Source organism: Periplaneta americana, chromosome 7 (genome assembly GCF_040183065.1).
Source record: "Periplaneta americana isolate PAMFEO1 chromosome 7, P.americana_PAMFEO1_priV1, whole genome shotgun sequence".
In the NCBI taxonomy this organism is placed as follows: domain Eukaryota; kingdom Metazoa; phylum Arthropoda; class Insecta; order Blattodea; family Blattidae; genus Periplaneta; species Periplaneta americana.
In genome coordinates, this window is record NC_091123.1 from 142,742,908 (window position 1) to 142,753,181 (window position 10,274).

General features: G+C 36.5%; 1 non-coding gene across 1 annotated transcript; it reads right to left on the reverse strand.

Moving 5' to 3' along the window:
- Positions 1 to 1,464: 1,464 nt before the first annotated feature.
- Positions 1,465 to 1,536, reverse strand: TRNAY-AUA (transfer RNA tyrosine (anticodon AUA)). Its single transcript has one exon. It is a non-coding gene; the product is annotated as a tRNA-Tyr (tRNA).
- Between the last annotated feature and the right edge of the window lie 8,738 nt (positions 1,537 to 10,274).

The following is a 10,274-nucleotide window of genomic DNA, read 5'->3' on the forward strand; positions in this document are numbered from 1 at the left end:
ACTTTTTCCATAATTCATTCCCTCAAACACTTAACCAATGTTTTACCTCTCAGCCTTAAAAAGAACCTGATCCAAACTTTAGTGATGCCCCACTTCGATTATTGCGATTCTTTATTCACGAATCTAAATACTGATCTTGCCCATAGACTACAGCGTGTTCACAATATCTGCGTTCGTTTCGTTTGTAACATTAGAAAATTCGATCATGTAACATCGTCACTAGAATTGTTGTCTTGGAGTCCACTTAAAGAAAGAAGATTCTTCAACTCTCTCTTATTACTATTTAAAATCATCCACACCTCCACACCCTCTTACCTAGCATCTCGTTTTGTTTACCTTTCACTACCTCGAACCCGGAACATGTACCTTCTCTCTATTCCTTTGCACAGAACATCCTTCTACTCACCATCTTTCGGCATATCTATTCCACGCCTCTGGAATTCTCTCCCTGACCACGTCAGAGACTGTCGGACAATATCAAAATTCAAATTTAAATTAAAAAATCACATTCTAGTTCGTGGAATTGTTTGTTGAACACATGTCAGGTTGCGCAACTTCACCTTAACCCATGACATATGGTAAATATTGTAACTATGCTGTTGTAAAATTGAAAATTAATATGTAATGTATTTATTATTATTATTATTATTATTATTATTATTATTATTATTATTATTATTATTATTATTATTGCTACTATTATTATTATTATTATTGTCAGTTATCAATAACATCATTGCTATCTCTGTTTTCTTTCTTTTCGTTGTATTAGCTCGATGAGAGCACTATAATGTACTTTTGACTCTGTTGACCCTCTATAGGGCTTTAACTTAAGTTGTATCATTTTCATCAGTGTTTGTATTTCTTTTTTGTATTTATATGTGCTATCTGGTAGGATGGAAGAGAAGGCCTTATGGCCTTAATCCTGTCAGATTAAATAAATTATTATTATAATTATTATTATAAAAAGACTAGATCTAGCCATGAAATGGCTAAGCTGACATCACTGGGCCCCAGTCGGAGAGATACAGGTTAACTGATAATGGAGTATTGGACGGAGGTGGGGGAACTAGCTAGAGCTTGTTTACTTTTGGACAGTTGGGACTATGACCGAAATTATATTTCAACCGTAGTTGGGACAACGCAATGTCATTGCGATGTCGAAAACAAAATTCAGTTCGAACAAATTTTTTAATGTACGTTATTAGCATTCTTCCACGAGAAAAAAAAAACTAAAAAAAATATGTTTTGTTAAGCGACAAAATGCGTCGCAACTGCTAACAAAAAATGCAGCCATAATATGGGCTAAAAATTTATAATGGCATGATTTCGAAATGTCGAAAATATAATAGTAAATTAATTAGCGTATATATTATTTTAATGTACCGAAGTACATATGATATTTCCATGCAGATAATCTGTGTCATCATACGATGAAAGAGTAATGGAACGGAGAAAAATTCTCTCCGGCGCCGGGATTTGAACCCGGATTTTCAGCTCTATGTGCTGATGCTTTATCCACTAAGCCACACCGGATACCCACCCCGTCGTCGGACAGAGTCGTCTCAGATTAAGTTCCAACTCTTGGGTTAAAATAATATATATGATATGCGTAAATCACTTCGTGATTTAAGACGGCGCGTATTCCGTCGGATCCCGGCCAACTAGTCACTCATAACGAGTGCACCTCAGCACATGTGTGGACTTCAGTCCTACGTTCATAGACACCTATGACATAGTGCAGAGGGCGGCCACTAGAGGGAACCCAAGAGTTGGAACTTAATCTGAGACGATTCTGTCCGACGCCGGGGTGGGTATCCGGTGTGGCTTAGTGGATAAAGCATCAGCACGTAGAGCTGAAAACCTGGATTCAAATCTCGGCGCCGGAGAGAATTTTTCTCCATTCCATTACTCTTTCATCGTGTAATTAGCGTACTCTAAATATTTTTTATCTTTAATTTGAATTTAAATGTAATATTTTCAAATTTCTTTTCAGAACGAAAAGTTACATTTGTTTAGGTCAAATTTCTACATATTTAAAGGACAAGACAGTCTAAAATTCTTTCAATAATTCATTATCATAATACACTGCTCTTTTAAATTGACTTAGAATATTGGGAATTAATCAATGGCTTTCCCAGAAAACGCTATGAAATGTTTCATATAAAACAATTTTTATCTCGAAAATATGAAATATCTCAAAGAATAATCCCATGAAATTAATGACATTACTTAGGGTTCACCCTGTATATCTGTATAAATACTGTATCTACAATTAAATTACTGTGTTTTGTCTGTATTAGTTTGTTAAAGAGCCGTTAGTATGGGAATCTGATAAGAGAAATAATTATACAGTAATTCGTGCAAGAAAGTAAGTTTATCCCTCTAGCAAACACCGTAACAATGCAAGAGTCTGATCCATTGCTAAGCAAGTGACGTCAGAATAGTGTGACGCAACTCTTTGCCGTAGGCAGGTATGACGGGAAACTAATACTATTTTCCCCAGACACCGACTCTAAGGGATTCAACCTAGATCATAATATATACCCAGATAGCTCGGCCTTATAGGCTTTGACGGTAACAACTTTTGTGAGGTTTACTATGCTGCCATCTAGTTTTTACATAAGGAATCACGTCATAATTCCCATTTGAATTGTATTAGCGATTGTACTGCCATCTCGTGTTCGTTTACGGCGGACGGGTGGCGATCCTGGCGGTTGTTCTCTTCAAAGTGCTGCCGATTTTAAGATAGGGTTGAGCTATCTGTTACATATATGATCTAGGGATTCACACAGCGATTTTCCTGCAGCTTAAATGACTACGATAATTCATGGAATGGACGTCGAACGGAGAAAGCCACGCTGAGAATTTTATTGTACTTAAAAGTCTATACCCTTAGACTGATTCTGAACCATTGAAATTAGAATAAATTTCTATCTTCAAGTCGCCAGATTTTAATTCGAAACTCCAGTATTGAAAGCTGATTCTGTGGCCGTTGGACTACAGTTACAAAAGCCTCTTCAGGTTTAGGAACGCGTGATACAGGGACGACACCTGTAGCACAAACAAAGTTAGCAGTCGCGCCCAATCAGGAACATGCACTGCTCAATATCTTTTCTTGTCTCTCTTCTAATAAAATCTTCGAAGTGCAGACTAACAAACCAATCAGTTGCGAGTAAGTTTCGCTTAACTTTCCAGTGAATCAATCGTTTTTGAGATGTAACTTATTTAGTTCAATTCTTTCTCTATAGACTTACACGCGAACCTCACGTAGGCCTATTCGTTGCTGCGTGTCACAAACATAATAAAAGAAACCCTCCCTTTCATATAAGTTAAATATAACCCCCGGGCGACAACCCAAATGCACGTGACAGTCCAAGTATAACACTCTTCTTCTTTTTATATGGCACTACAGTCCAATGCAGACCTTCGCCCGATATGGCTACCCGCGGTCAATTGAAAGGCCTAGGCATGGTATAGTTGCGCCCCGAAGAAATCAGGTGCAGAATGGACATAGTATAGTTGCGTCCCAATAGGCTTAGTACACACAAAAGTGATTGTCATAAAATAAATAAAGTACTTAAAATATTATAATGGTATCGGTGTACAAACAAAAAATGCAGTTCATATATTGTGTGTGATAGACAAAAAAGTGTTAATCATAACCATGCTGCGAACTTACGCATTGATATACAAAATGTATCGAACAGTGTTGAAAGAAAAGCTACGGAAGACATTTCTGAGAGACCATTGAAACTCATTTGAATATCGTCGCCTGAATGCAAGAACTAGGTAACTTGATTTTTCATATTTTGTGACATCGCATATTTACTTATTTATTTCACTAAGGAATATGTCTCGGTTTCTTTTACCTACTTGTTATATTGGAAAATAGATGTCGCTGGTATCGTTCGATCAGTTACCTAGATCCTGGATTACATTTTGTGCGATTTTTGCTATGCTATAGAAGAGGTAACTAAAAAACGCAAATTTCGAGGTACCTAGTTCTTGCATTCAGGCGACGATATGTCAGTTAATAAAGTACTGCCAACTTCATGGTGTTCATTTTTACCGTAGGCTATCGATAATCAACGCATATACAGTAGAAAAACAGTTAATAAAGCACTGCCAACTTCATGGTGTTCATTTTTACGGTAAGCTATCGATAATCACAGCATAAACAGTAGAATAGCAGTTAATAAAGTTCTGCCAACTTCATGGTGTTAATTTTTACGGTAGGCTATCGATAAATCACTGAACAAACAGTAGAAAAACAGTTAATAAAGCACTGTCAATTTCATTGTCTTCATTTTTACGGTAGGCTATCGATAATCACTGCATAAACAGTAGAAAAACAATTAATAAAGTACTGCCAACTTCAAGCTGTTCATTTTAACGGTAGGCTATCGATAATCACTACATAAACAACAGTTAATAAAGTACTGCCAACTTCAAGCTGTTCATTTTTACGGTAGGCTATCGATAATCACTGCATGAACAGTAGAAAAACAGTTAATAAAGTACTACCAGCTTCAAGCTGTTCATTTTTACGGTAGGCTATCGATAATCACTGCATGAACAGTAGAAAAAACAGTTAATAAAGTTTTGCCAACTTCAAGCTGTTCATTTTTACGGTAGGCTATCGATAAATCACTGAATAAACAGTAGAGAAACAGTTAATAAAGTTCTGCCAACTTCATGGTGTTCATTTTTACGGTAAGCTATCGATAATCACTGCATAAACAGTAGAAAAACAGTTAATAAAGTTCTGCCAACTTCATGGTGTTCATTTTTACGCATAGACTTGCTAAATAACCGCTAGACCGCTCACTGGCGCTAGTGTTATGCTCCCAAATTGAACAGCCGACGGGCGGCCATTTGCTTGGTTGAGATGAATAAGTACAGGTTTAGTTCGTGTGCTATTTTTAATTGCAGCAATGCACACAGATGTAAAGATAAAGAAGGAAGGAATGTTACATCTCACTGATTAGTTAATCTTTAATTTCTACAATATTTTTGGCCCGTATTATGTTACAGAAGACAAACTATTGTACATATACGGCTGTTTGTGCTTCAGATTTCCTCTGAGTAAAGATTCCCTTAACCGAAAATGGATAGGTGCAATCCGCAGAGAGAATTTCTACCCTACAATGAATCATTCAGTGTTTCAACTCATTTCGAAGATAGTTGTTACCTCTCAAACTACGTTATTACCGTATATATTGTTATTGTCCTTCATCCACTCCATATCCTTCCCTTTCTTCAAACAGTTGTTGCTTCAGTGCATACATGAATAATAAAATTATTCGCCGAATTCGAAGATACAGAATTAATAATAATAATAATAATAATAATAATAATAATAATAATAATAATAATAATAATAATAATAATAATAATAATAAACCGTGGCGCTACAGTCTGTGAAGGCCCCAGACCGAACAGCCGGCTGCTGGCCTCACGCCCACATGCCGAAGCAGAGGTGGACGATCATCCAACCAGAATAGAGGTATTGTGTGGTTAGCACGATGATCCCCCCAGCCTTTACAGCTGGCTTTCGCAACCTGATTTTGCTACCTATCGTAGCTCCCCAAGTGCATCACGATTCTGGATGGGCACCGGTCCCATACACTGGCCGAAATTTCATGACAAAATTTCTTCCCCATGAGGACTCGAACCAGCGCGCATTCCGTAATGCGAGTCCTAGGCAGTATGCCTTAGACCACCACGCCACGGCGTGGGACGGTAGAAATAGATCCTGTTTAAAATATATATATAAACAAATTTCAGAGCCTAAAAGCTGAAACATGTTCATTAATACTGCATGTACTAACCACTCATTAAGTAATGGCATAACACATTTCAAATTCATCTCCCAGAACAAGTATTAGGCCACATAGCCTGTTAGAGGAAGGAATTTTCGCACCATCGTTCCTTTGGACAATTCAACAGAATCTGTAGGCCTATAAACTACAAAAAGTTAATTTTTTAATATCCCTGATTGAAAGTAACTCTTGTCTTAGTTACGGATTAATGAAACAGTTTTTTATACTACTGCTACTGCTGCTGCTGCTGCTACTACTACTACTACTACTACTACCACTACTACTACTACTAAATAATAATAATAATAATAATAATAATAATAATAATAATAATAATAATAATAATGGTAATAATAATAATAATAATAATAATAATAATAATAATAATAATAATGCTTTTTGATTTTATACAACAGTTTAACCTACAGATTAAATTAAAAAGTAGACATTATTAACCTTGGTTATGAATATTCACATTCGGAGTTCCTATGAAAATGATGCAAGTCTGACAGCCTGGTTGAATCCCGATAAAGCGGATCGAGATTGATAAAAATCCCGATTTGAGGGATAATAGCCTAGAACGCAATTTAAACAAGTTAGTCTGCATTTCCTATTATCCGATATTTTTATTTATATATTGATTCAGATGGTTACATTGTAAACATAGAGGTAACCCGCGGAAATTTAGTAAGTCTGTGAGGTAACCCAGCTGATTGCCGTAAGGTAACTCTACTCGCAAGATAATAGTTCCCCTAGTTCTACCACATTGTTGATTAATCCGTTTCGGTACCTAGTTGCTGTTCTCGCAAGTAATCAACATTGTGTATTTTAGGTGCGTTGAGTGCCAAAAAAAAAAGCGTTTTGATATTGTATTTTACACTAATAACAGACACATACAATTGCTGCGTTTTGTAGTGCAGTGAACTATGTTTAAACATGGACTCATCGTCGATGTACTGTTGCAGTACCGGTTCCGAAAAAGAAAAGTTGCAAAGTTAATTTAGTAGCGAATGGTTAAAACATATTCATGGTTAATAAAAGAAAAAAACGATTAGCCTGTAGTATTCACTGTAGCCTACTGTGTGTCTTTCGTATTTTAGTGTTTCTCAGGGAGGCGAATATTACATTAAAAGCACGCGAATACTATTTTGCAGAAAACAACTATAAATCTCTTTGATAAAGTGATGATAAATATAATGTCTTAAGTTAGCTTCTGATATCCCGATTTCCCTCGCAGAAAACCTAGCAACTCTGCTGACAGGAGACACACGTTATTAAAGATATTTCGCAAAGGACGTATTGTTCCTTTAAATAAAAACATTTAGCTTTCGGATACACAATACAACACGTATTCAAATAGCGGTTTCGAAATCCCGCGCGTTTTCTAACAAACAAATGGCGGCTTTCTGCTGCTTCAATTTGGGAACATATTTCTCAGTTCTCCGCTACCAGCGTGGTAGGGGCTCGTTTTTACGGTAGGCTATCGGTGATCACTGCATAAACAGTAGAAAGACAGTTAATAAAGTTCTGCTAACTTCATGGTGTTCATTTTCACGGTAGGCTATCGATAAATCACTGAATAAACAGTAGAAAAACAATTAGTAAAGCACTGCCAATTTCATTGCCTTCATTTTTACGGTAGGCTATCGATAATCACTGCATAAACAGTAGAAAAACAGTTAATAAAGTACTGTCAACTTCAAGCTGTTCATTTTTACGGTAGGCTATCGATAATCACTGCATAAACAGTAGAAAAACAGTTAATAAAGTACTGCCAACTTCAAGCTGTTCATTTTTACGGTAAGCTATCGATAATCACTGCATAAACAGTAGAAAAACAGTTAATAAAGTTCTGCCAACTTCAAGCTGTTCATTTTTACGGTAGGCTATCGATAATCACTACATAAACAGTAGAAAAACAGTTAATAAAGTACTGCCAACTTCAAGCTGTTCATTTTTACGGTAAGCTATCGATAATCACTGCATAAACAGTAGAAAAACAGTTAATAAAGTTCTGCCAACTTCAAGCTGTTCATTTTTACGGTAGGCTATCGATAATCACTACATAAACAGTAGAAAAACAGTTAATAAAGTACTGCCAACTTCAAGCTGTTCATTTTTACGGTAGGCTATCGATAATCACTGCATAAACAGAAGAAAAAAACAGTTAATAAAGTTCTGCCAACTTCAAGCTGTTCATTTTTACGGTAGGCTATCGATAAATTACTGAATAAACAGTAGAGAAACAGTTAATAAAGTTCTGCCAACTTCATGGTGTTCATTTTTACGGTAAGCTATCGATAATCACTACATAAACAGTAGAAAAACAGTTGATAAAGTTCTGCCAACTTCATGGTGTTCATTTTTACGGTAGGCTATCGATGATCACTGCATAAACAGTAGAAAGACAGTTAATAAAGTTCTGCTAACTTCATGGTGTTCATTTTTACGGTAGGCTATCGACAAATCACTGAATAAACAGTAGAAAAACAGTTAATAAAGCACTGCCAATTTCATTGTCTTCATTTTTACGGTAAGCTATCGATAATCACTGCGTAAACAGTAGAAAAATAGTTAATAAAGCACTGCCAATTCCATTGTCTTCAGTTAATAAAGTACTGTCATCTTCATGGTGTTCATTTTAACGGTATCGATAATGAGTTTAAATCGAATAAGAAATCGATAAGGTTGATTGATTACGAGGCTGGAGTTCCCGCAATATCTTTTTCTCTACCTATTTCATCAGGGCGCAATTATGCCTTGTCCCTTTTCTCTACCTGTTGGGAACTGGGCGCAACTATGCTCACAAAACAGAGACACTTTTTTATCTGCTGCATCTTACCTGACCGTGGGGCGCAATCATGCCCTGCCCCTTTCGCCTCCACTGATCTCCTCCAGTCGTCTCTGTCTTTAGATCTTGTGTCCCACCTTGTGATTTTATATTATTTCCTTATGTCATTATACACACCATCCCACCATCTATTACTATTATTATGATTATTATTATTATTATTATTATTATTATTATTATTATTATTATTTCTGCATCAAGGACAACAACCACAGTAGGCCTACACACATATTATTATTATTATTATTATTATTATTATTATTATTATTATTATTATTATTATTATTATTATTATTATTTCTGCATCAAGGACAACAACCAGAGTAGGCCTACACAATATTATTATTATTATTATTATTATTATTATTATTATTATTATTATTATTATTATTATTATTATTATTTCTGCATCAAGGACAACAATCACAGTAGGCCTACACACGTAAAAGAATGATTTCAAAAGTAGGGTTGTGTTATGTATTACAAAAGAATATAAATTGTTTTTGCTGTGAACTTTTAACTTAAAATGTTGCTGTTTGACAGGCACTACTCTTAATAATCTTTGATGTAAAATTTTAGCTTGAAATGTAGTGTTTCATAGGTACTGTCCAAATTTCACGAGAGGATCCCTGCGAGGGAACCATAGTCCTTGCGGGGTAAGAGGAGAGAGTAAGCAAATAACTCAGCGTTCTTGAAGGAGCAGGTGGATGGGAGTGATTTCATTGGCCGGCTGGGACAAGCAAGGCTCAGTCAATGGCCGGCCGGTACCGTGTCGCATTCCTTGCTCGGATCTTCTCGTGAAATGCGGACAGTACCGCTATTAATTTAATGTTTAAGCCCACATTACGATGATCTTTGTTGTATAATTTTAACCTAAAACACCGGTATAACTGCAACACAGGGACTGCCCTTATGTACAAGTGTATTTTCCAACAACATTTTTAAAGTGGTTGTCCACAACTTTGTGGGACTAAAGCCGGATGGTCTATGGCGAGTCCTCGACCTCACTTCATTTCACCCCCTTTGGTCTGATTACCTGGTTGGGGTTTTTCCGAGGTTTTCCCCAACCAAAAGGCAAATTCCGGATAATCTTTTGGCGAATCCTCGGGCCTCATCTCATCTCACTACATCTCGCCAAAATATTGTAAAAAATTACAACATTGTAAAACTGTAAAAATTGCAATTGTAATATTGTAAAATTTTGACTTGTTCCACATCTTAAAGCTTCATTGCTCATGTAAGATCTATGGAATATAATAAATGAAATGAAATGAAATGTTGGCACGTGTAGAGATCTCTGCTAAATTCGTCCACTGACACTCACTCCCCACTTTTGCATACAATCGCCATTAGTAATAGGCCTAGTATGGAAATCAGTCTTTACGTGCAGCTACCTTTATCCCTAAGGCAGGGCCGGGCATGAGAGCGGGTCCATTTAGTCGGCCAGAGCCTGCTCTCGCTCCGCAAGGCACTTCAATTCCAAGCCAGAGCAGAACGCTCAAGCAGTGGCGGACTCGCATTACAGCTACCTTCCCTGCATTAATGTAACAAGAGCCACGGTTGTTCTAGACATTCAGTCTATCAGTACATAATAGTTT